This window comes from Pithys albifrons, chromosome 6, assembly GCF_047495875.1.
Source record: "Pithys albifrons albifrons isolate INPA30051 chromosome 6, PitAlb_v1, whole genome shotgun sequence".
In the NCBI taxonomy this organism is placed as follows: Eukaryota; Metazoa; Chordata; class Aves; order Passeriformes; family Thamnophilidae; genus Pithys; species Pithys albifrons.
The window spans coordinates 63405921-63430630 of record NC_092463.1 but is presented as its reverse complement, the minus strand read 5'-3'; positions in this window follow the sequence as shown (position 1 = coordinate 63430630).

Genomic DNA, 24710 nt, shown 5'->3' with positions numbered 1-24710 from the left:
TAAATTTGTGCTGAAAGTGCCTGAATTGATGTTTTCATTCATTCAGCCAAGATTCTTTTCTGATTTAAAGAGCAAGTGTAACTCACACAGACTTAAATTGTCCATGAGCAGAAGCCACCATATTGTTTTCACTACATCTGAGTCACACATCTTTCATACAACAGAGAAAGTCAATGTTCCTTGTTGTTGCTTTGGGGTGGTGCTGGTTGGCAGAGTGAGCATATATAGCAGGCTTTGCTCATGCTGGTTTCGGGGTGGGGGGGTACCTTTTTGCGGGGGGTCTTCCATTCATGGGGAAACACTCCAACCAAATCCACCTCTTGACTTCACCTTGTTCTCTCTGTCAGTCAGATCATGTAGTTACTGATTTGTTCTACAATGGTCTTGACACCTCTTAGACTAAGGGGAGGTGAGAAAAAGTAGTACCAGTGGAAAGATGCTCAGCACACTGCAGTATCAATGCCTCTGGGCATATTGGGTCATAGATTTAATTTCTGTTTGAGCTGCCAGTTCAGCCTCATCATGGCAATTCCCCTCCAATTTTATATCAAATAGTGTGTATCTTATCTTCTTATCTCCTTGTGAAACAGTTAGATGGAAGAGAGTTCAGGATCAATCTTGTTCTTAATGAAAATGACCTGGCAACAGTCATTTGCCACATCATTCTCACATATTTCAAAACAAAACCAAAAGAACTCCTACCAGTGAAATGCTTTGACTGAGTTTATCCCTGGGGAGATGGTGAGAAACAAACAACACAAGGCAGTTGTTAATCACATTCTGGAATATAGTCCTGGAAGGCTCTGAGATACTGGAGTGAAGGACATAATATCCAGTATAGAGCAGAGAGACTTTGATCTGAGGTTCATTTTGGGTTGTGATGTGGAAAAAAATAATCAGCAAACCCCAAACAGACCTTGTTCTGTTTCAAAGATAAAAATGACTAAAACATTCACAGTGAACTTTATGAACAGGTATCTCAGTACGTTCTAGGAATATGTAAAACCTGAGTAGCAGGGTTAGAAGTACACCAGCAGTGTGATTATGTGCAATAGTTAAAAGCAAACTAATAATTTGCTAATTTTATTACACATTAAGTACTATTTATTTGTTGTAATAAATTAGATTCATTATTAATGGTTCCTATTCTTATTCATCAATCCATTTATTACTTCACCAATTGCAATTAGAACAAAATGTCATGTGCAGTCAATGTACCAGTGTCCAATGAAAGCCGTCAGTAACAGAGTCACAGAGGATGTTGTGGAAAGACAAACTTCTGGTTCTCTAATCCCACCTCCTGCTTAGAGCAGGTCCAGCTGCAGTAAGATGTCCAAGGGTTTGTTTTTAACCTCTCCAAGGGTAGAGGGTTGCCAGCCTTTCTGGGATCCTGCTAGGGTGTCTGACCATCCTTCTGGTAAAAAGTTGTTTTATTTTGTCTTGTTGCAACTTGTGTCCTCTGCCTCTCATCTGAACCACAGGCACCTCTGAGGAAAGCCTGGCTCAGTCCTCCCTGCACCCTCCCGTGAGGTTCAAGACAGACCACTGACCTTGAACTGGATTTCATTTGGAGTCAAATCACTTGTTGATTGGGGTTTTTTGTTTGTTTGTTTTAAAAGACACTGGCTTTTCGTTTGCCCATAAAACACAGCTTTCTGCCTCATCTTATTGATACCTCTACCACAAAGCCCTTTGGGAGAAGGAATGATGAGGTCTATAGGAAAGCCAGGCCTGAGAAATGACTGGTACACACCATCTTTCAAAGCTCTCTGCATGATACTCTGGAGCACATAGATTAGGATTCTACTTCTAAATTGCTTTCATTTTAATTGTTATAAGTGCAGTTGTCATGTGTTGATTAAGTGATGGATGCTTCACAAAACAATGTTATTCTGGGCAGTGTTTTCCCAAAAACCCAGTATTGTTTTAGATGTTACAAATCATTAAGATATCAGGCACTTCCTTTGGGAATTTTATATTGATTGTGAATATCACTCTTTTTTCCTGCCCTGTAGTTGTGGCTGCCAAAGCACTCTTGAACTTCAGATTCATTTGTGATCAGAGTTTTGGAATGCCTTTGGAAAATGTGCTGTTTAATGAAGGATGTAGGATGCAATCCTGCTCCTGGTATTCACAAGATTATATCTGAGCCAGGACTTTGATTTCTCTAATTCTTGGGTGCTCAAAGGTAGGAAAAAATGCAGAGATATGAAGCTGTGGCAGATGATGATCGTTACCAGCCAGGAAGCCACTGGTGCTGCAATGGAGATAGATGGCAGTGAAAAGAGAAATGAAGAAACATCATTTCTCACTGATTCCATTTGATCTGCTTCCTCTCTCACATCTCTGTGTGTGGGTTGAGGGGGAGGGGAAGGAGGGTGAGGAGGGGAGGACAAGGGTGGGAGTTGCCTTCATGCTTCAGCAGTGGTGGTGAATGTGAAGGAAACAACAGTTGGTCTGACTCCAGGCACTCACTTGGGCAGGGGCTGCGTGGGGAGTGAGCTCAGACCTGAGATATTCTCACAGGTACCACTGCCAGGGGCTGGATTACCTGGGGGATATACAGGAACAGATAGGAAAGGAGGATGCAATCAAAGCCCTGTCCTAAATGTCACCCTCAAAGGTTTTTTAGGACATAGATTTTTCTACCTCTGACCCAAGCACTGATTTTCAAAATAAGGCTTTAACACTCAGCTGTCAAGATGACACTTTCTCTTCTTAAACAGCAGTCTTCATTTAATCTGCTGTACTTAAAGCACACATTGCTTTCATGTGCTCCAGGGCAATGTGGGGGAAAAAAAAACAAACCGAAAGCCTTGAATATTGTCACAGGAAGAGAGAGGTTCCACTGAAAAGGAAATACATGTATTCAACTTGCTGGTAGTTGCACCACAAACTGACTGAACACCATATTGCTTTCTCTCTTACCAGCTGTGATTAAAAGACTTGAATTACAGATAGCAGCTTCAGAAAAAATGCAAGGGCAAGCATCTGCTGAACTCTGTACACAAGAGCAACCAATGGTTCTGCACCAAAAATAAGTCCTGCCTGACAACAGGTGAGTTTTTTTATTAACTGTTCTCTTCTGTTTTCCCATACTTCGATTTCTCAGACAGATGAGCTTGATTCGAGGCATGGCTTGGCTTTACATGGGACAAAATCATGCAAACCACCTTATGTTTTGTAACATCTCAAAATAATTTGAAATTACTGCAATTTACGTTATGCCTTTTCTGCTGAGGGAAACCTTTCATGATGGAAATGGTTTTACAGGTGCTGTAACTTCGCTATGTGATTTTCTCTGGCTTAGACTTGAGAACAACAGTCTAGATATTGTCAGGTCTGATCTGGACTACCCAGGCAGAATGAGCTCAGGTCTTGAGATTCCAATCATGTCTTCCTTTTGATAAGAGCAATATAGAATTAGTCTTCTCATGTCTTTGCTCCAGTTGACATTGTGATGTACTGGAAATAAGAGCAAAATTCTACCTGAACTGTTACAGGTTTCATTTGGGTGAAGTTCAATGGCAAGTCAAAAGAACATTATTCAAAGCTTGACTGTTTGTTCTAGACATGGATCAGAAACAAGGGATGGAAAAGAGCTACATCCTGTTAGCAGGTGACTGGTGAGGAGACATTTTGCCTTTTTGATTCCCTGCATTTCTGGCACCTCTTCATGCTCTCCTCATGTCTTGGTTCAATTCTGCTGACCAGGAAGCAGCATTCAGGACATTTGGAGGAAAAGCTCCTCTGCCATCTGAGCTGCAGCTGAAGATTTGGTGCTGGTCCAATCCAGGAAGTCCAAAGATGTCAGAGGAAAAAAGAAAGGGATTTTTGTTCTTCCCTTCCAACTTCTTCTACTCATAGCATGACTCTGAATGAGGATGAGTGATCCTGCCCCTGATATTTAGTGTTTGGGTTTGTTTTTTTCTTAAAGAGGATATGTCTTTTTCTTTCCCTCTCTTCTACCTAGTTATTATCATGATGTATGTTTGAGGAGGAAAAGGGATGTGGGCAGAAGTGTGTGTGATGCAAAGGCCAACTCTAAGCTCTCTGTGTCTTCGTGAGGGGCTTGTGAAGAAAATTAAAAAAAAACACATGAGAAACCTGCCTTTGGTTTTGGGGGTTTTTTTAGGAGATTTTTGTCTTATTTGAAAGGAATGTTTTGGCTTCATTTGGGCAGGATAATTTGTGTGTGTGTGTGCATACCCAGGGAGGGGTGTGAGAACACATTACCTAGTAGCAGCCATGGGGCTGCTTCCATGAGGCAGTGGATTCCTCAGCTCCTACATCACTCCCAGCTTAGTCAGAGAGACCCTGCAGACAGCAGGCTCTTTAATGAGCTGCTGTTGTTCTGGTTTTAAGGTTCTGAGGCCTGGCTGTCAGCTGACTTGGACTATAATGGGACAAACACCAAACACAGATAACTCAGAGGATGCAGGAAATAAAGGACATAAATTTATTTTTAAGCATATGGATGATGGGGGAGGAATTGCTGATATGACTGTGAACTTTTGTGATATATTTAGAACCTTGGAGTAAAACTCCTGTCCACTGAAGTCAATATAAATATTGCTGCTGAAATCACTGCAAACAATATTTCTGTCCTCTGTCAGAGGAAAGTATTAGTTGAAAATACACATCAACAGCACTTTCACATCAGTGTCTCAAGGGAATAAATGACACTGTACTTCCATAATGCCTACACACAGGCATACATCTTTCTCAAGATGTTGTCATGAACCCTGGAAAAGGGGTTTCCTTCTTTTCTCAGCTTCCAGGTCAAGTTTGGGGTCAGGTCATAGGTGTTACCGCTGGGGAGGAGGAAGGAAACGCATCCTACTCACTCCAACCCAAGGAAGTTTTTGTGTAGGAGTGGAGTGTTTTGGGGTTGGGGTTTTTGTTTGTTCTGGGGTGGGGGTTTTTTGGGGCAATGCATTATGTTCTCCATTCTATTTTAAAAACAAAGTGTGTATAAGTCACATACACGGTCATCTTCAGCTTTACTTGTCGTACTCACTAAACCTCTCTGTAGCAAGGGAAAAGCAATAGTATTACAAGGAAGCAGGAAATGTCTTTTGGGTTTTTTATAAATACCTGAGTTCTCTGGATCTGCCTGAAGCAGACATTGAGGGTTGGTGTGTTTTATAACCAGGATCAAATTATTTTTAGTATCAGTCATTTGGATGTGGCACTATATTCCAGCCTTGTCTCCTGTGGTGTCTTCTTGGGAATTGTTAACTGAACTTCACTTTGTAATTTTTCCATGGCTGCTCTCTCTGCAGGATGTGCCCTGTGCCAGATGGTTGACTTGAATGAATTCTCTTTATATAGTTAAAAATCGCTTTCTTTTATTATTCATGACTTGTTTCTTCCATCTCTCATGTTTCTCAATTTTGTCTCTGCTTCATAGCTGGATAGTCATGCCAGATCTGGATGAGGCTGTTATTTCACTTTATATGAGGGAGCCAGGTTGGGGCAAAAGGCATGTCAAAAGGACAGAGGCCATTTTCTCAGATTCCAACTATTTTAACTTCCAGTGCCTGTGTTGTAAGAAGGTGTAAAGAGCTGGTTTTTATAAAGGAGCCATGCTGTTATTTTGAGGCTGCCTGAAAGTTTTTTTTTTGTCTGTAATAAGTGAATAAATGAATAGGAAATTGAAAATAAACTACACAGGAAGCTAAAGTATCTGTCATTTGTTTTGTTAAACAGTTGAGTTGTATAGAAGTACTTTCAGTATATATGAAAATCATAATGAGTCAGTGTCCTTAAAGATGCAACACCCACATGGCTCAGAAAGATCACTAGTAAATCTGGCCAGTACAACTAGGTATTAAAAATCAGGCTCTGAAGTATTTGTTAAAAATAGATCTATCTTCATGGATGTCAAATGCTGATTTTCTTTGGATAGAGATCTATTGCTTTTAGTTTATATTCAATATAAGCATCATATGTGATAATAAATCTTAGGAGCACATGCTAAGATTATTTGATTTATTATTTTGTTTAGTGCAATGGTATTCCATTTCATTCCATTCGTGTATTTCTGGTTCCTCTGTAACAACCTTGTAAAAGTGACAGGGAGGCTCAGATCTTTGCCCAGCAAACAATATATATTATTTGCTACATGAAAGTGGTGCACAACTCTCTTAAATGTTTCCTAGCAGACTCCTATTGCATTCCACAATGTGCCTGCACTTGAACCACCTCCATTCATATCAGAGTCTTTTTATCCCAGCACACATTGAGCAAGCTGCTCTGAAGCTTAATTCTCCTGACCCTTCAGTGCAGTCGGATATTGTCACCTAATCCCCTTTTTTTCCTTCTGTCCCATGTGTGGTTTTGACTTCTTTCTCTTCTCAATTCCTTTTTCCTCTTCCCTTTTTCTTTCTTTCTCATTCTATAAGCCTCTCTCCAGGCTCCACATTCCAGAATTCATCCTTGCATTAGGGCTGCAATACAATGCTCTCCCAGTGTTAAAGGATTAGACATTAAGGAGACTGTGGCAACTCCAGCCTTACACAGGGGGAACATAAGGGGATGGAGGAGCACTTGCTAAAAAGTGAGGAGGCTGAGAAATGAGGGGGGGGGAATGGCATCTTAGCAAAACCAGAGTGGATGACAAAGAAATTTGTGTGGCTAATAGTAGTTTCTGCTGTTTCACGTTCTTTGTTGTGTCTGGAAGACAGTAAACCAGTTGGAAAGCAAAGTAGTGTTACCCATTAGAGATATTGGGACATTAAATGTGATTTTTACTTTAGCATCCACCTCTGAGAAATGTCCAGTTTGGAGCTGTCATGTGGTGGCAATGCTATTCCAATGCATGTGGTGAAAGTGTTGTCTGAAGTGCCAATGTTAATCAATATTGTATTGAGTTTTTTCATAGATAATTGTACCTTTGGCTCTGATTTCCAAAGTTCAAACTACTCCCAGAGAAGGAGTCTGGGGCTCACCTTTCAAATATTTTCGGCAGATTGATTTTCATTTGTTTTCTCTTCCTGAAGAGAATGGTCTTTGTGTAATGTCTCCTCTACTTTCATCATTGGATTGGAAACAAATTATTGAATTGGAAAGAAATTATTGAATCGGAAAGAAATTATTGAATCTGAAAGAAATTATTGAATCAGAAACAAATTACTGGATTGGAAACAAATTATTGGATCAGAAACAAATTATTGGATTGGAAACAAATTATTGGATTGAAAACAAATTATTAAATTGGAAAGAAATGATTGAATTGGAAACAAGTGTTGAATTGGAAATTCAAACACTTCAAATTGAATTGGAAACAGGTATTACTTTTTAGGTTCATAACAGTAGAAAAACCTATTTTGATGAGATTAAGGTTAATGTCTTCCACAGAATTACCTGCAGGAATGAAGTGATTCTGTGAAAGTAAATTTAAGGGTAAAATCATAGCTTCATTTAAATTGCTTAGCAATCTCCAGAAGCTACGTAAGAATGAAATTCTTCAAACAAGTTTTTTGTTTGGTTGGTTGGTTTGGGTTGGGTGTTTTTTTTTTTTTTTTTGAACCACACAGACCCTGTAGTGGAGCAGTAATTGGAATCTGTAGCATGACTCACAAAGCCCTATCGAGGGGTTCTTGTTTTCCATTGAGGTTGTTTTGGTAATTGTTGGTAGGGTGGGAAAAGGAATTTGAAGAAGTAAGTTTTGCATTGTGAGTTGGGGGTGATGAAGTTCGTGCTCTTCCCTAATCTGTTACGGAAGTGGGTCCTGCAGCCCTGGCCCAGCTGCCAGGCAAGTGTTGTCCCCAGGACTCCTGAGTGTCACCCTGGTGCCTGACAGTCTCATTGTTCCCCAGGAACGTAAGTGTCATGGAAGGTCATGGTTTGCATTATTATTCTACAGCTACATTTGAATAAATGTACTTGGCTCTGTAAAGAATGCTCCAGGCCTCCTTACCCTGCTGTACCCCACAGGCATGTGGGGAGGCTTAAAGATTGTAAAGTGGCTTTGAGTTCCTTGGAAAAAAAGGCACTATATGAATGCAACAGATTCCCATTTGTTCATACGGCATCTGGTCCCACATCACTGATGTTATGATATAGGGGTTCAGCCCCAGAGTGCTCTACATGTGTTGGATTATTCACAAATATAAACGCAGATATGGCCCTAACCCCAAGGTCTGTGCAGTGTAAAGAAGTGACCTGGCAGCCAACCAAACACACCTTCTGCAAGGCACTGAGTGTGTGTGTGTGGGGGGGGGGGTTGCACCAAGCAATTAAGGGTGAGGATTGAAACTTAGAGCAGACAGGGAAAAGAGCACAGGCTGAGCATTGGGAAGATGAGCTGTAGGAAGGGAGATCCAGCCCTTGAAATGAAGGTTGTTTTGAGTGCAGCAGTGGTGCTTTACCCGTGGGCACCTCTGTGCTACTTTCACACTTTATGTTTTCTGGTGGAAATACATCATGAGATTTTGATGAGAACAGGAGGAATGAAAACTGAAGTAGTAGCAGTAAAACAGAATCATTTCCATGATGAACAACTGAATAATTCTGTTGCTAGGTTCTTACCCTGTCTCAGCCGGTCAAGGAAGTTTTGTGGTTTCTGCTGTTCATCTTAGCTGTAGATTTTTTATTTTCTTTTTCCCACAAAAAGGAAGCTAAACTTCGGCACAATAAAGACATTCATGTCATTTCATGTGGAGATTCTACTGTCAATAGGGTGAAGTTTGCTGCATTAAAGCCTGGTCTTGACATCTTCCATTGCATATCCTCTGTAATGGCCTTCAGTCTTTCATCTCCAAAGTACCCCAGGAACTGGAAAATGGATAAAATTTGGAATTAGAACTAAAATAGCACACTCCTCCATGCAATGAAATTCAAGGCTTCTGTTTTGCACATAAAGCTTCTGTACTTCATAGCTAATAAAAGAAAGTATCTGTTGATAGTGTTCACAAGAGCATAGGCACTATGTAACAGCCCAAAAGAAAATGCTGAGAATGACCTTACAATTTCCCCCACCTGTTTCTCAAACTGTCAGAAGGAAACAGGTCTCCTATTTCACTCTGAGTAAGATGCAGTATGTTTATGGTTTGGGAGAGGATGGGTTGATTCTCTGTCAGTTGAAACAGTTCTCTGGCTGTGAACTGGAGCTGCAGGTGAGAGATCTCTGTACCTGCCTTGGGTTTAAGTCTCAGGCACAGAAAACTTTGCTTACTGCAGCATTTGTGGGAATCTATTTTACCATGACTTTGAAATGGCATTTGTGAAAGCAAGGATGCAGTTAATGAAAACTCAGAGATTGGGAGTAGAAGAATGAACAGGTTGAAGGTTTTTAAAAAACACTTCCATTGTGACTCAGACATTCCTCACATATGCTGTTTCAAACTATTCCTGAAGAATGTAATAAACTTACTCTCTGTAATTGGTTTTTTGGTTTGTGCAAAAATCTGTTGCCCAGTCTTATCTCCCATTTCTTCTCACTGCTGAGAATCTTCTATGCATCGTGTAAAATTATTTCACATTCTCCTATCTGCCTTCCCTACCTAACTCTTTTACATCTTCATTCTCCTTTATTTACTTTCTATCCTGGATCTGCCTCTGTGAAAATAATCCCCAACTTTGCAGACTAGTAATATTGGGTTTTCATATTTTCCCAGTTTTTCCAAGCTGTTAAAATTTTAGGGAAAAAAAAATCAAGCTACAAAAAGAAGAAATTATCTGTAGCCTTTCCTTTGCTCATGTCCTAACCATTGAAAGATCTATTCCTACATTAAAAAAAATCAACAAGCTCTTAGCCCCCATTCTAGTAAAGACAAATTCTTTCTGTGCTATCTAAAACAAGGGCGGGGGGGGGGGGAGGAAAGGAACAACTAGACTGAGAACAACTCCCAGACGATAATAAACCGACTCAAGAAAGCTGAGAACAGGCTCCAACCCTCTAGCAGGTTGGAGTTTTTGCTGTTTTACTCTTAAGAGACACTGGTAAATCATTTGGCATTATTAAAGATACCAACCACAAAAAGAGTCTGTAAAAATATGTCCCGAACTTTTCATCATGTGTGTTTCTGTAGCTTTTAGTGGTCCTTGAGTCACTGCTAATACTTAAATGTTATTTATTCATTTGGATAGGTGCATAACAGCAACATTCAAGGATGAAATAGTTGCCCCCCACATGAAAAAATGGTGGTTTCACATGCTGACATAAGTAATCAAAACATCTCTTTTACTTGAAGCAGTTCTTTTGAGCTGTATTCCTAGATATAAAGTGCAGCAGATGTATCAGATCTGTTTTAGCCTGCCTTTATCTAAGTGAAACTCAGTTGAAAAAACAACATAAAATGGAACACGTTGCTCACCAACACAGGTCTGCACTGCCTGATCTCCTGCTCAGTGATTTGCACCACACAAGGAAGATGCACAGAATTATGTACCTGATTTTGATTGTGGGATTTCAGTAGATGTTTGTGGTATGGAACAAAACTGCTCAGTGTGGTGAGCAACAGAGGAGCTGTCCCATCATCTCTATCAGAGGAGTGTAATTTGTTGTTTAAGTGTGGTCTTCACTAATGGTGATGGACTGGGATTTCTCAGTGCAGTCCAGGTGCTTTCCAGTATGTGTTTCCTGGTCAGCATCTGGAATTCAGGACTGAGACAGGTTTGAGGACAGCTGTGGAAATAAGAATTACCAAGACATTAGAAAACACATTGTATCTTGCTTTGTGATTTTTGGAAGGAGAAGTTAATAGGCAAGAGACATGATTTTTTATGTTAATTCCTGTTCAAGTTCTAAGGACTAACAATTTACATGCTTTTGGCAAACACAGAAGGAGTAGGTTCCCACAAAGTTTTGTGTCTCCCAGTTTCTTTACATGTGTAAACCATTTTCCACCCATAGTAGATAGGCAGAATGGCATTTCAGTGGCTTTCTTCCTGCAAATGTTCAAAGTTACCAAAACAAAATTCTCAAACCATAAAAAACCCCACCAAAAACAAATGAGATGTCTAGAAATTCAACGTTTCCTATTTATGCACACAGAAATGACAGCTTAATACACTTTTTTCCCAAAAGAGTCAAGGGTTCAGTGTGTAGTATCCCCCTGACCACTCAGCACTCTCCAAGCATGAACTCAGTAAAGCTTATATAAACTAACTGCAGAACCTCACAGCTGCTACAAAATTTTGTGGGCCAAACTCATTTGGTGTAAGTGGAACAAAAAACATGAAGGTCAAAAGGGGGGCTAGGTTTCACCCTTCCTTTTTCCAGAAAATGTATGGAGCCTTTTCTTTTTTTTTTCTGAAGTACTTCAAGTCCACAGAATGAAAATGCAGTTCACATCCCTACCCTACCAAGTTAAGCAGTACATAAACAGAGAAACACACCATTTTATCACTGAAGTGAAAATGTGTGGGTGAATAACTGTTTTGAGTTGCTTCTAAGCTGTGAGATTCCTGCCTGATTCTTTCAGTCTGAGCTGTTGTCAGCAGGTTGTCTTATTGTTCCTTTTACTATTTAACTTGAGAGACTTCATCTAAAATACAGTGCATAAGCTAGACAAATAAATACCCATCAGCTCCCAGAGGGTGATAATTTGTCCCATGGGACTGGAGCATAGACTTGTTTTGACACTTCTGCCTGTGTGTATGTGCATTTTCAGAGCTCTCCAAAATTCACCATCCTTTGCCCATCTCAAATTCTGCTCTCAATTACACCTGTGCTGGTCTTATTTCTTGTGCATTTCCTGAATATAGTCCATCATTTGATCTGCTTTTATATCTGTCTTCCTCCTTGATGCCAGTCCTTGCAGATTTTGGTGCTTGCCCCTTTGTTATATGCATGTGGTTTTGAGTGTGGGATTCAGAACCCTGAATGAGGCATCTCTGCTCCTCATAAAATGAATGAGGAAATGGAACTGACTCAGACTTGGCTTCATAATAGTGAGATCCCTGAGCAGAGAAACTCCTTTGCTGGTCAGTAGGAAATTATTTTAACTCTACAGCTCCTTCTCCTGGGCTTAAGTGCTTGACTGTGAGCTGCAGAGAGGTATTTCCCTGAAACCTTTCCGGGAATAAGGTACTTATGTCATTTTCTTGGAAACTACAGTGGAGATCGTTTCTTTCTTTTAAAGTATAGCCAAGAAAGCACTGCCAAACCCTTTTATTCTGTGTTCACAACCCCAGAATGTGAATAGCCCCTTCCCTGTTCTCTTGGCTGTGTTTCAGGCCCATATGGCCAAAGTGCCCTGAGGATCCCCTAACCACTAAACCATACTTAGAGCAGTTTTTATCCCTTCTGTTGAAGCCATTCTGCTTTGTAGAAAAACTTTGTGAATTTGCTGGACTAGATAAGCCAAAGGTGTATAATGACGAATATGAGTCCTGGGTCATCAGCTGTTGAGAGGACATGGTTTCCAGTTCCTGTATTCCTGCACTGTTGGCTGTTCCCACAGTTTATAAGGAGAAGTTGTTGGATGGAAATTCACCAAACATCAGAGGACAACACGCCTCTTTCTCCTAGACAATGTCCTAATCCTGGACAGAAGACTGTTTCCATTTTTTGGCCTCATGAAATAGTCTCAATAGAAAAGTCAAGAGTTTATGCCTTTCTTTCTGATACACAAAACTTGGTAGATGGTCCCTGTGGTAAGACAGGATGTGAAAAGCTCATCCTCTACCTGATTTTATGAAATTCTGCCCTTGTGCTTGCTAAGTTTGAGCCCTGAGATCTACTCCTATGAAAAGAGGTGGCCTGGGATGGGGATCGTTTGTGTCACTGTAACACGTAAGTCTTCCAGTTATCCTCCTCTAACTTTCTGAGAAACCCCAAGTATTTTCATAAAGTGATTATTTGTAATTATAGTTCCTAAATATGAAGCAAAGATCAAATACAAAAGGTGTGACCCAAGTGGGAACAGGGAAGCCGTGAAATTTTTTCTTTCATTTTTGTTTTCTGACAATGTAAGGCTGGGAGCAATAAATGCCTCAGGAGTCAGTTGATTATTGTTTATTTGTGAATCTTGAATACATAGGCAGGAACATGCCTAGAAAATTCCCTGTTGCATCCATTGCATGGATGTATCCATAATTTGAAGGTTAATGGCTAAGATACTTTTTGCTATAAGGACAAAGGCAGCAGTTCTTTTTCTCTGTTTTCAAATTTAATTCAGGCTTCAGTTTTTACAAAAAGAAACCACACTTTTTACAGTTTTCATGAGAGATCTGGAAATGTATTTCCCGTCATCCAGTTCATTCAGCCATCCTGCCTTTATGAAAGGGGAAGATTTATCAGTGAATGTGAAGATACTCAGTCAACAAACCTTGAGTTTTACATCTATGTTTTTATGTCTGCTACCAGCTAACAGATTTCCTTTTCTATTGTATTTTCTCATTTAGAGGAAACAAAATATTATGTTAGCCAGTGATTATTTTAAGAGAAAACAAGCTAATTGATTATTAATACTAAAAAAGCAGCACTGCCTTTTCATTTCCTTTGATGAGTTCATCCTTAAATGCACATGAATGGGATAGTTCAAGAGTGGATCTCTCTTAAATTTCTGTCATTTGAGGACCTGGTTTATCACACATTATCAAGTGATGGATGAGTTGCATTACAATTATAACTCTAAATCAATGGAAACAACTTTTTTTTCAGTTTGCCATGTAACTTGAGTGCAAATTATGAAATGAGCTCTGTTACAGGGCACATAGGACTTGAAAAGGAAATAAAAGAGGTGATAGAGAATTGCACTCAGAAAGAGACTGCAAGTAAGAGAAGTAGAAAATAAATTTGCAACTTCTGGAATAAGGAAAACAGTGTGTAGCTAGCATAAAATAGTAGAATGCACTAAAATGTTGTTGGGGTGGTATTATAGTAGTAGTAGTGGTTGTTATTTATTAGCATTGGGGGTTTGTAGTTACTTTGGCTTTGCATTTCTTGTGCTCCAGTAGGTGAAAGGTAGAACAGATCCACTAGGATAGATTGTATTTACTCTGCTATTTTAGAGCAATTAGGCATCCTGAATCCAGTGGAAAGTGGCAGAGCATGGGACAAACTCCTGGAACCATAATAAGCCAGTAGATGAACATGCTAATGGAGTTACATGTAAAATAATTGATGTTTTTGCTGGTATGGTACTTGTCTCCATCATGCAAGAACTACTGAGCAAGACAGCAGACTAAATCCATCCAGGTGTTGTACCAATGGTTGTGATTCTTGGAGAGGAACATGAGTAGGGGTTCATGTCCCCAACCACATGCTCCCTTTCCCCTCCCACAGGGTTCTCAGCAGCTGAAAACCAGCAGGTTTTGCACCCTGTAGTTGCTCATGTGGGAGTTCTGGGACTCTCTGAGTTGTTCCCTCAATAAGGTAATGTTCTAGTTCAGCAGCTGGGACCAGTTTATCACTGTGTGGGGGTGACCAAAGCTGTGTATTCTAAACCCTCTATGCCATTTCCCAGGAAATGTTAACAATGGACCCTTTGCAGCAGCTGCCCAGGGCACACCTGAGCCCTCAGGCTGGAAGCTGGGTGGGAAAGAAGCCTGTGAGATAAGAGATGGGATAACTCCCCTCCAGGAAGTTGTTGGCACCTCCACACCCACCTGAGGGGTCATGTCTGCTCCTGGACCTTCAACAATTCCAAAGTATCCCCTGACTCACAGAGTCAGATCACCCATTGTGGAACTCCCTGCCCTGGGGGAGGTACTGGGCAGTCCCACCTGGACCTGAGGGGATATAATCTTGGAGTCTGGGGACTTAGGGAACCACTTGTTGGATCCAGGGGAGGAGCAGAACCCCGACAGGAGGAGACAACCACTCTCGACAAGACCGTGACCATCATCCACACCAACAGGTTTCTCACCTCCTTTGGACTCGGGGAACCCACGTGGGGCTCAGCACAGGGGCCAACAAACCCCTTTGTATTTGTGCCCCAGGGGGCTGGGTTATACTTCTGGATTTTGTGGGTTAAACTCAATTTCTCTTTGTGCCATTGCATTTATTGTAATATTTTATTAAATTGTAACTCTGACTTATAATCTCTTTTGTGTTGGATTTGTTTCTCCTGCCAGTTTGCCTTTAAACCAGCATAGGTATTGGTGAGGCCTTGGCAGTGTTCCTCACCATCTACCAAGGGGTACAGCCATCCTGATGATCCTCCTTAAGCTTCTTCTGTTTGCCTCTCCCAGAGTACCTTAGTTCCTTCTGCTTCAGCATTTCAGTCCTGCCTGGGAAGGTACCTGCACCTTGAAGTTCTGACTTCCTCATCAGCACTGCTTTCCATATTGGAGGTCACTGGCTTTCACTTCTGCCTGTCACAGAATCCTGTACAGATGGAACATTTTATTTGGTCATATGGGCCGCACTTACACCTTCTTCATTTTATTCTGCTGATCTTTATGGGAGATGCAAGGTGGCTGGGCTTATTTTGCTTTCATTCTAACAAATGCTGACAATTGTTTCAAATAATTAAAAAACAAAGTACTGAAAATGTTTGGTCATGGGGAAGTTCCTAAAATGCCATCAAGTTGATTATGATTCCCCATTGATGGATTTAAATAAAAAGGAAGTACTTAGCCCATTCCTAATGCTTTTAACATGTACTTTATTGTCACCATGTGGCACTGTTTTTAACCACAGTGTTGCACTGTACATCACATCTGCAGAATTACTAGTAATCTGCATTGAGAATGGAATCACATTTGTCTGACATGACCTATTTCCTGTTAAATACCTTGAATAACATAAATTCTCTTTCCTTTATTTTCTTCTTGGTTGACTCCTGCAGCAACTGCAGCATTCTTTTCCCCACTGACCTGCTCCTGCCTGTGTCATACTGCCTGCCCTTTTTAAATCCAGTGCTCTTGTATTTCATGGGAATCTTCCTGGTCTTCCAAGACGTATAAAAATTGTGCCAGGCATTTTCTTCAGACACGTCTTTCAGCCTGTTTCAGACCCAATCTATGGGCTGCCAGGTCTAAAGTACTTGTCAGTAATTAATGGTCTTTACCATCCTCTACAGTTACTATCAGGCTGGGAAGTACTTTGTCATCCTCAAGTGAAAAAAAGTACTTAATGCTCTTCAGATCCAATATTCACTAAGCATTTACCTCCTCTCTATCACTAATTGTATTAACTTCTTCAAAAATCTTTAACCATTGGAAGCTTTCTCAGAATCTTAAATACTTGAGGAATTACTTTCATATTAGTTACATATCTCTTGGGTATAGAAATACCTCTCATGCTTTTAGCTTCCCTTTTTCTCTGCTCTTCATTGCTTTTCATTTAAATGTTGATTGCTATCTATAGTCTCTGTTTTCTCTATTTCATTCCCTCTGAAGCAACATTATAGATGTACAAAAAACCCCTGCACATATATATACACATATATATATATATTTGAATAAGGTCTTCTTGGTCCATTTTAATATTGCCTTGAAACACTGCAAGTCTTTACATTTTGCCAAAGGAATGCAAAACTTTGGCAGGTTTTGAACCATAGCAGTTACTGTGGGTCATTGGAGAGGTGAGAAAAAGTCTGCCATGCTGAATGGAAGGCAGAAAGGATATGAGAAGGGAACATAACACTGTAGTTTGCCTGTAAGAGATCCACAATTGCTCCAGCTTGGTGATTTTGGAGGAAGTTGCTTAGATTTTGCTTGGAGGGTGAAACAGCTACTGTTTCATGTATCTGCTTCATTAAGTTTAGACTATATTTGCCTGTGTTTGCTTTTCTGCTTGTGCTTGGAGTGTGTCTATCTGAGCTCTGTTTCCCAGAGCCTGGAGTTTATTTGCCTAAGTTTGCTTTCCACTGCCTTTGGACTGTGTTTGCACTGAGCTCTGTTTCATTCAGGCTGGACTTATGGGCCCAGGTTTGTTCCACAGCATTTGGACTGTGTTTGTTTTGATTTCCAGAGCCTGGGAATGTGGCTGTGCATGGTTTGCCCCAGCCCCAGGGTGTCTGTGTCTGTGCCATGGTTATCCTGAGGGTTCTGCTGTTGGCATCTGCCTTGCCCTGTGCCTGGATTCTGCAGTCCCCCAGTTTGCAGGAAGGGGGAATCTGAGAGAAACAAAGTTGCTTGACAAGAACTATTACGTCAGCACAAAGTTTGTGCCATATCTGGCACAGAAAAATCGAATTTATGTTAGGCCAGAGGGGAAGAGCCACCAAATTCCTGGCCAAACACAGACATCCTCAGCTTGCCCTATATTCAATTAAAACAGAAAGGGGGAAAATTATCCATGTCCTGTTGTGCTTAATTTGTAAGAATTATGTTAACTGGAAATGCAAATGCTTTCTGACCCCTTCAAGTATATCAGCCTCCTTTTTAAATCTCTTATTTCCACTTCATTATTTTTTAAAAATTATTATTAACTTAAATCTCTTTTCCTGCATCTTAACTGATGTATCCTTCAGTTTTCACCCTTCTACATCACCTGGAGATAAGCATTTGATACAAATGAAAATATCCTTTGAGGGTCCTGTCTAAAATAAGTTGCTTTGAGTCAGTAGAGACCATTTCTTACCTACTGAAAGAGCTGCTGTTTGCTTTTCACTCAACATAAGCTGATCCCTTGTGGCATACAGCACTCTGCTATAACCATTTTAAGCATTTTGTTGGTTTATTAGTTATAACCTTATAAGATTTTCCTGATGTATGTGTTCATATAAAGCAATTATTTCTAGTGTGTTATCTGCTTTCTACAAAAACCAACCACAGCATAATTTTAAAATGAAAAGATTGGATGGTAAATTAGCTGCATATACCTGTGGGACTTGGATAGTTAATTAGCTGCATATACCTGTGGGACAAAGCACCACCCATCAGCCTCTCACCTTCCTCATCTTGGTCTTCCAGGACAGAGCATTAATATCTCAAATACAGCTAATTCCATTTTTAACTACTAGAATTATTTATTTATTATTCATATTGAAATGGAATGTTCTTCACCTCCAGTGATGTGGAGAATGTCAGTCTCTGCCTGTGCATTTAATCACTGTAGAACTTATGCTAAACACTGAAGTCATTCCTCCTACCCTATCATAAATGGAATATGTACACCAGTTTGAAGGGATTGCATGAAATTATGCAAGCAAACCCCACTTTTTTTCCTCACTGCAGCTATTTATTCAGTCACAAGGGAACTGGAGTAACCCCAAAGAATAACTTAAAGAGAGTTGGGGTGAATAGGGTGAATAATGATGTAGTCAGACTGAGTGAGGCTTCAGAGTTAACCAGCCTTGTGGCAATATTTTTATAATAATTAAGACTAAAGACAAACCAGCCTCCAGATACAGAGAAAATGCCATCTCTGTGGATGTTTAGACATGATTGGTCCAACCTAATGACCATGTGATGGATTAGTCCAAGTCTGTCTCAACACAACTCTTCTTTTGGTCTATGATTAAAGATCAGTTGTATCTGAAGGAGATAACCACACTGGGAAAGCAAACAATTGTGTTGGGACTTTAATACTTGGATTTCGTTAATTTTAGCAGCTGACATTTTAGTCTTCAGGGATAAAAGAAAAATTAGTCATAAATGAAAGGGGTTGTAATACACAGGACACACAAAATTTGGAAGATTTTAATATATTAAAATGCTGCAACTACAAGTAGCAGTTGATAGATCTGCAGCATTCACTGGACTCATCTCTAGCAAGGTTTGCTGACCAGCTCAAGGTGGCTTGGACCTGGAAAGAGAGGGAAGATATGGAGGAATGTATTGCACACAGAGGACAAAAATAATCTGATTTTAGATTTTGAATGTGTTATGTAAGTTTTCCAAGTTACCAGGGGCTCATAATTTCAGAGTAGGTATTCAGCTGATCTATTGTAAGACACAATGAAAGTCCTAGAACAGGAGGTGAATGAGAATTTCTGCTGTAGAGAAAGGGGGTATGAATTTCTTCTAACTTCAAATGTCAGCTAATAAAAATCTTCTATTGCTGTGACACCATAACCACTTCCGAGAAGTAGGAAAGCAGTAGTTTTATCAGTTATTACTTAAAATTACACAAGAAGAATGGGAAAAAAATGAACAAGAGCAAATGAAAAAGCAGTAAAAAGATTTTTTTTAAAAACACCCCTGTTGTTATGGAATCCCCTATGTAGTCTCCTATGGCTGTCATGAGAAATTACATGAAATTGAACTGGGAAGAGATTGGAGCAAAGTTGGGTGGATCTGGCACAGAGGTGTTTGTGTCTCTTCTTGCCAGTGCAGTGATTGACACTCATCCAGGGAAGGATGGGCAGGGAATCCCCTGTCATGTGTTGAGAGCAAAAAAGAAAGGACTAACCTCATCTTCAGGCTTAGGACTTAGTACTTTTCCTGCCCAAAACTCAGAGTTCAGGATGTCATTTCAGAATATTTTCTTGAACCTTGTGCACAGTCCACTTGATTTTGTTGTTTTATTTACCTACTTAAATTTAGGCATGTGCTCAGTTATCTTCGAATTTTACTAAAAAGAATAAGCCCTGGACAGAACAACTGTTAAGAAGGTCTAGTTTGGGAAGCAATGGTACTGCTGCTTAGCAATAATTAGCAATAATGCCCCTCGAGTGTGATTTTAACTGCTATTGAAACGTGCTGCCACTGTATCCAGAATGGTTTCATATGGCCATTGATCAAATCTGTTCTCAAAATATGTCCCAAAATCTAGTGTTGTGCATGTCTTTATCACATAGCATTTCTTCCACTAATTTGGATTCTCAATCCTTGTAGCAAAGATGTTATTCAGCAAGAGTATATCTTTGAGCAATTATTGCCCAGGTGAACCCAGTCCTGCCATCACTAACATCAGTTCAGCACATTTAGTTCAGCAAAAGCCCTGTGGAACAGATTCAGTGGGCAGACAACTCTTAGCTGTGTCTCAACTGCAACTGTCCACACTAACCATCACTTTATCTGACAACTGGCAAAATGCCACCAAACTACTAAAACTGAGGAACTGAAAGTGGGGGAAATTAATGTTTGTGAGAATATGCAATAGTTATGCTGTGTTTTCTGTAGTGTCTTGTGCAAAGTGCTTTACAAACAAATATTCTATCACCGAGTGTTTAAAAGGCAAAGAAAGACACAAGAAAATTATTATATCCATTCTGCACAGAGGAACCATAGGGATTAGCAAAGAGATGAAGTGAACTGCCCAAGGGCATGAAGAGGGTCTGAACACATGGGCAGAATGGCCAGTCTAATGCCTCAGCCATGAGATTTGTTCCTTAGTAGCTGTGCTTTACCACCAGGCTGGGGTGTCTTTCCATAGCCCCAAAACTCCAGAGAAGATTTCACTGTGGGTGTTTGCTATTTGACCCAAAAATCTTCTTATTCCTGGTTTTTACATAGAGAGTAAGCACTGTCTAGTGGCTTTTATATAGGAGCATGTTCCCATTTTCATGAGAGGAGCTTGTTTTTATTTTCATTTTCATGCTGTCTGGCTGTGGTTGCTGTTATGAGATGTTTAGAGAATGCTCTTTGGATGAGAAAAAAAGAAAAGAAATATATCAGAGGGGTCTAAACCTGATAATAAGTTAGACCCAGTGCAATGTATTGGTTTTTCTCAGTGTTTTCAGTGGTAGGGAAACAGCGAGTTACTTGAGATTCTGTCTTTGGCCGAAAGTCTGAGCGCTGCAATTTCTTTTGGGGAAAGTTGAAGGTGGGAGCAGCTCTTGTAGGCTTTTGCAGTTAAATAATAATTAATCAGAAATTGCTGCATCAGGATGCAAAAAATCCCTTGGCTTAAGTAGAAAAAAGGTGGCTAAACATCAAACAGATGAGCATGGTAAAGGGTGTACACACAGCACATACTTTAAATGTCAGTAACATCCCATATTCCTGTAGCTGGGTACCCATAGTAGTATTATCTTATTTTTTCTTGGCAAGATCAAGTAGTTATCTGGACTGGATAAATACAATGGAATAGCCTGTGCACTTTTTGGATTTCACAGGAGAAAAGTTTTGAACAGCTTATTTCTCTCCCTTTTGTTTAATAATTTATTTTTATTGCCACCTTTCTTTACACTCTTAGACTTGAATAGCTGTTGGTTGGGTTAGGTGAACTAATGGTCTAATAGGTCAGAGGATCAGAGACCTTCTGAAGGGCTGAGACCACCCATCCTTTTCCTTTCAGAACTCACAAATTTTAAAAAGATATATTTCTTCAGGTTTTGGAAGGTTGTTTTCACAACTCCATAAACCAAGAAAGTCCTCCTTGGATCAACACAGATTATACTGAAATTCCTTTGAAGAATCCTGAAAAACCTGAAATGTTCAAGTATTTTTTTTCTTGTTAAATCTGATGTATGCTGAATATATTACTGTCAATGTCCATCATAAGATGTGAACGTGATTTTTTAATTTCCAGCCTTAGATAATTTATTGCTCACCCATGGAGGCAAGACAGAATTTTACAGGTTTTAACTCTTTCTTCAAATGATGCTTCACATTCAAAAGAAAACTTAAATCTCTTAAATACAACCCTCTGCCTTACAAATGCTCTGCCTGCTGCAAGGATTCATCTTTTTCACGGGGGGAAATGATTGGCTCATCCATGAAGAAGAGGAAGAAAACCAGCGGCCTTGAGATTGGGTGTGGGAAACCTATGATGGGGTTTCCAGTTTTTTTGATATGGAGGACTGGACTTGCCCACATACAAAAACCGCCTAATGAATTAAATATCAAGCCCCAAATATTCCACCTTGAGAATCACAACCACACAAGACATACAATTTATTTTGCAGAGTAGGAGTGTAACTGACTTTAGTCATATTCATGTCCACTTGTCCAGCCTATAAAACATACATATATATTCAATCTATGCAATCTATATGTATATATAAATTTTCAGTGTTCTTGAGACCATTTCAAACATTAAAGCATTGTTACTCACCAATACAGTAAGAGATACAACACAGGTATATATTTTCTCCTAGAAATAGTAGTTTACAAGAGGATGCAAGAGGAACACATGCAAGTGTTAAGGTCACACATGGGAGAAAGAAGCTTTACTCCATCATGGATTTAGGTATTTTTAATCGAAATGGACAGACAAGCAGAGCATTGAATCGTTCCTCTAAAGTCTCCCCTGAGGTTTCAGTAGATCACAGCAGTTTTGTTTTTGCAGCATTCCCACCTCATTTCCCAACTCCTGCTGGAGAACAGCAGATTAGTTCATTGGCTTCAGAGGAGCAGCAGATTCACCACTTGCTCATCCTAATCAGCAACCAAACAAGGGAAATCCAAGTGGAATTCCCACTGCTCTCCCCTCTTTTGGCAGGAAGCTGCTACTTTCTCCCTACACCTTGTGGAGAATTGAGTACAGCAAGAACAAGGGTCTTATTTTCCTTTCAGCAGCTGTATCACCTTAGCTCTGAGTGCGGAAAGGGAAAAAGTCCTTAACAAACTTAGAAACAATTGGAAATTCAGATTTCAGGGTGAGGCAACTGATAAAAGCAAGTCGGGGAGGTTTCTTCCACACTGAATAATAAACATCACCACTTGAGATAAATCACTTGGTTGTAGTATCATATTGTATTTTATTCCCTTTTTTTGTCAGACATTATTACTCACAAACTAAATAATATGATCATTTTTTAAGAGCTGAGATCATGCCTAGAAATAAGTCCAAACATGACTAGACATTGTAATTAATTTTTTTCTACGTTTTTGCTAGCCAAGAGCCAACATCTGTACTGAAGTGGAAAGGATTTGAGAGAGGATGGGTTGTTTCTAAAGAAACTGATGTGTCATTTCCAGAATGCTGCTGCAATTAATGAGGGTATCGACAGCCTCTTTGCTGTCAAAAGATTCCATCAGTCCATGCCTTAAGAAATGTTAGTATGTAAATATGGGAGGGTTTAACTGTATTTTATAAAGAAACACCCCACCCCCCCCCAAACCTGGTGTCTTAAAGCAAGGGAAACCTTTCCCAATTAACACTTTGGACCTGCAGGCCTTTTGCTACTGCAGACAGGACCCTCAGGTTTAGTAACCCTGAGCACAGCTGAGGTTTGGGTCATTTGTATGCCACTGAAATGCTTTTGTGAAGCATTATGTAGTGGTTTCATTTAAAAAATCCCTAGGCCTCTTGTTTGCAGCAGTGCTTGGTTTGGGACCCAACTGGACTGGTTGAAGCTCCTCCAGCACCAGGTCTAGAGCAATTCTAACTCAACCTTGACTTTCCCAATATGGTTTTATAATCATGCATGAGAAATAACTAATTATCAACATGCATTGCTTTCCTCCCACCCAAAAAAGTGCCATAATTATTTGGCTTTTTAGATTTTTTTAACCCCCTCCGCTATTGTTCTCAGCAAAGATGCTAAACATCAAAAATATTATTTCCTTCTCCCAAGTGTTCAGGATAACAATATCAGAATTGAGTGTTGTGTACTTGGGTATTATTTTCCTTTCCTGCTTATAGTCCCTTCTCATGTTTCTCCATCATTTTAGGCCCCTAATAGGGATAGGATGAACCCATTGATGTCGGCACATGGAGGCCTGATCGTGGCATGCCTTTGGCTATAGTCTCCTAGCAGCAGCCATTCATGTTATGTGGGCTTTCTTTTTTGGGCATTGCCCACCCCTGGAACTGACTTCAGGCATTTTTCACTGCCTGTTCTGCATGAATAGCCACAGGCCCCTTGCCAATTGTCCCCCCTTCTTGAAAGCCAGCCTCAGCCAAAGGGCTTTTCAAGTGTGATCCCAGAGTGCCACACAGGCTTTTAGGGCATTGTTGTTGAGATGAGGGCCCTGCACTGGAAAGTGGGGTCAGAAGAGAAAGCACAATAAGGGGTGATGGAGGCTTCATGCAGTCCTCAGATGCTGGCCTGTTTATTAATTTACAAAACTAATGTCACTGTCTTTAGAGAAGAGATTGAGTGAAAAAGATGCCCTTTGAAGAGAAGAACTGCTTTTGATGCATTACCAAAACACTGCTCCCCTTATTAAATTGATTTTATGGAAGAAAGTACAGCTAATAAAAGTTCAAAAACACCAATAAAATATTGAAGGTCTGGATTCAGTGTTTTCTTTTTTCCTCATCAGCTCAGACACAATTCGTGTTAATGAGTTTTACAAGCTGAACTTGGGCAAAAAAACCCCCTTAAATTTGCAAATATCTGGTCTTCCTTATGCATGTGGCACAAACTATTAGTCAAGACAGTACAATAGTGGAAGGCCTTTAACATAAATCTTCCTCATATAAAATGTAATGAAATATTCAAACAGAATTTTTTTACTTTTCAGTGTTTTGGTGGGGGGGTAAGTCCCTAAATCTTGAATATTATATACACAAGTGGAATCATGTCCTTTTATCACCCTGAGAAACCAAACCAGGACAAGTGTCTTTGTTTGTAGATGGCTTATCCTTTCCACAGGTGGTTGTTGGCATGAGCTGTCAGAGATATGTGATGACTATCACTGTGGATACTACTTGGGATTGAATTTAGGGAATTCTGATGCCACAAGTATGAAACTCTGCAGCTGGAACTAAAGATGACACTTGTCATGACATTGTGTCCTCTGCAAACTGGATGCAGAAGGAAGTCTTTCCAATCTGACCAGTGGGTTCCAAATGCAAGATTAGGAGTCACTTTTAAACATGTGGCCATAAACCTGTGATTGAATTTTAAGTGCTTTCAACAAATGTAGATCAAAAGAGGCTTTTGTAGTTGGACAGACTTTCAAAAGTCCCAGACTTCAGGCATAAATCTGTCCAGTCTCCCTTTGTTTTTCATAACTTGTCTTGCCAT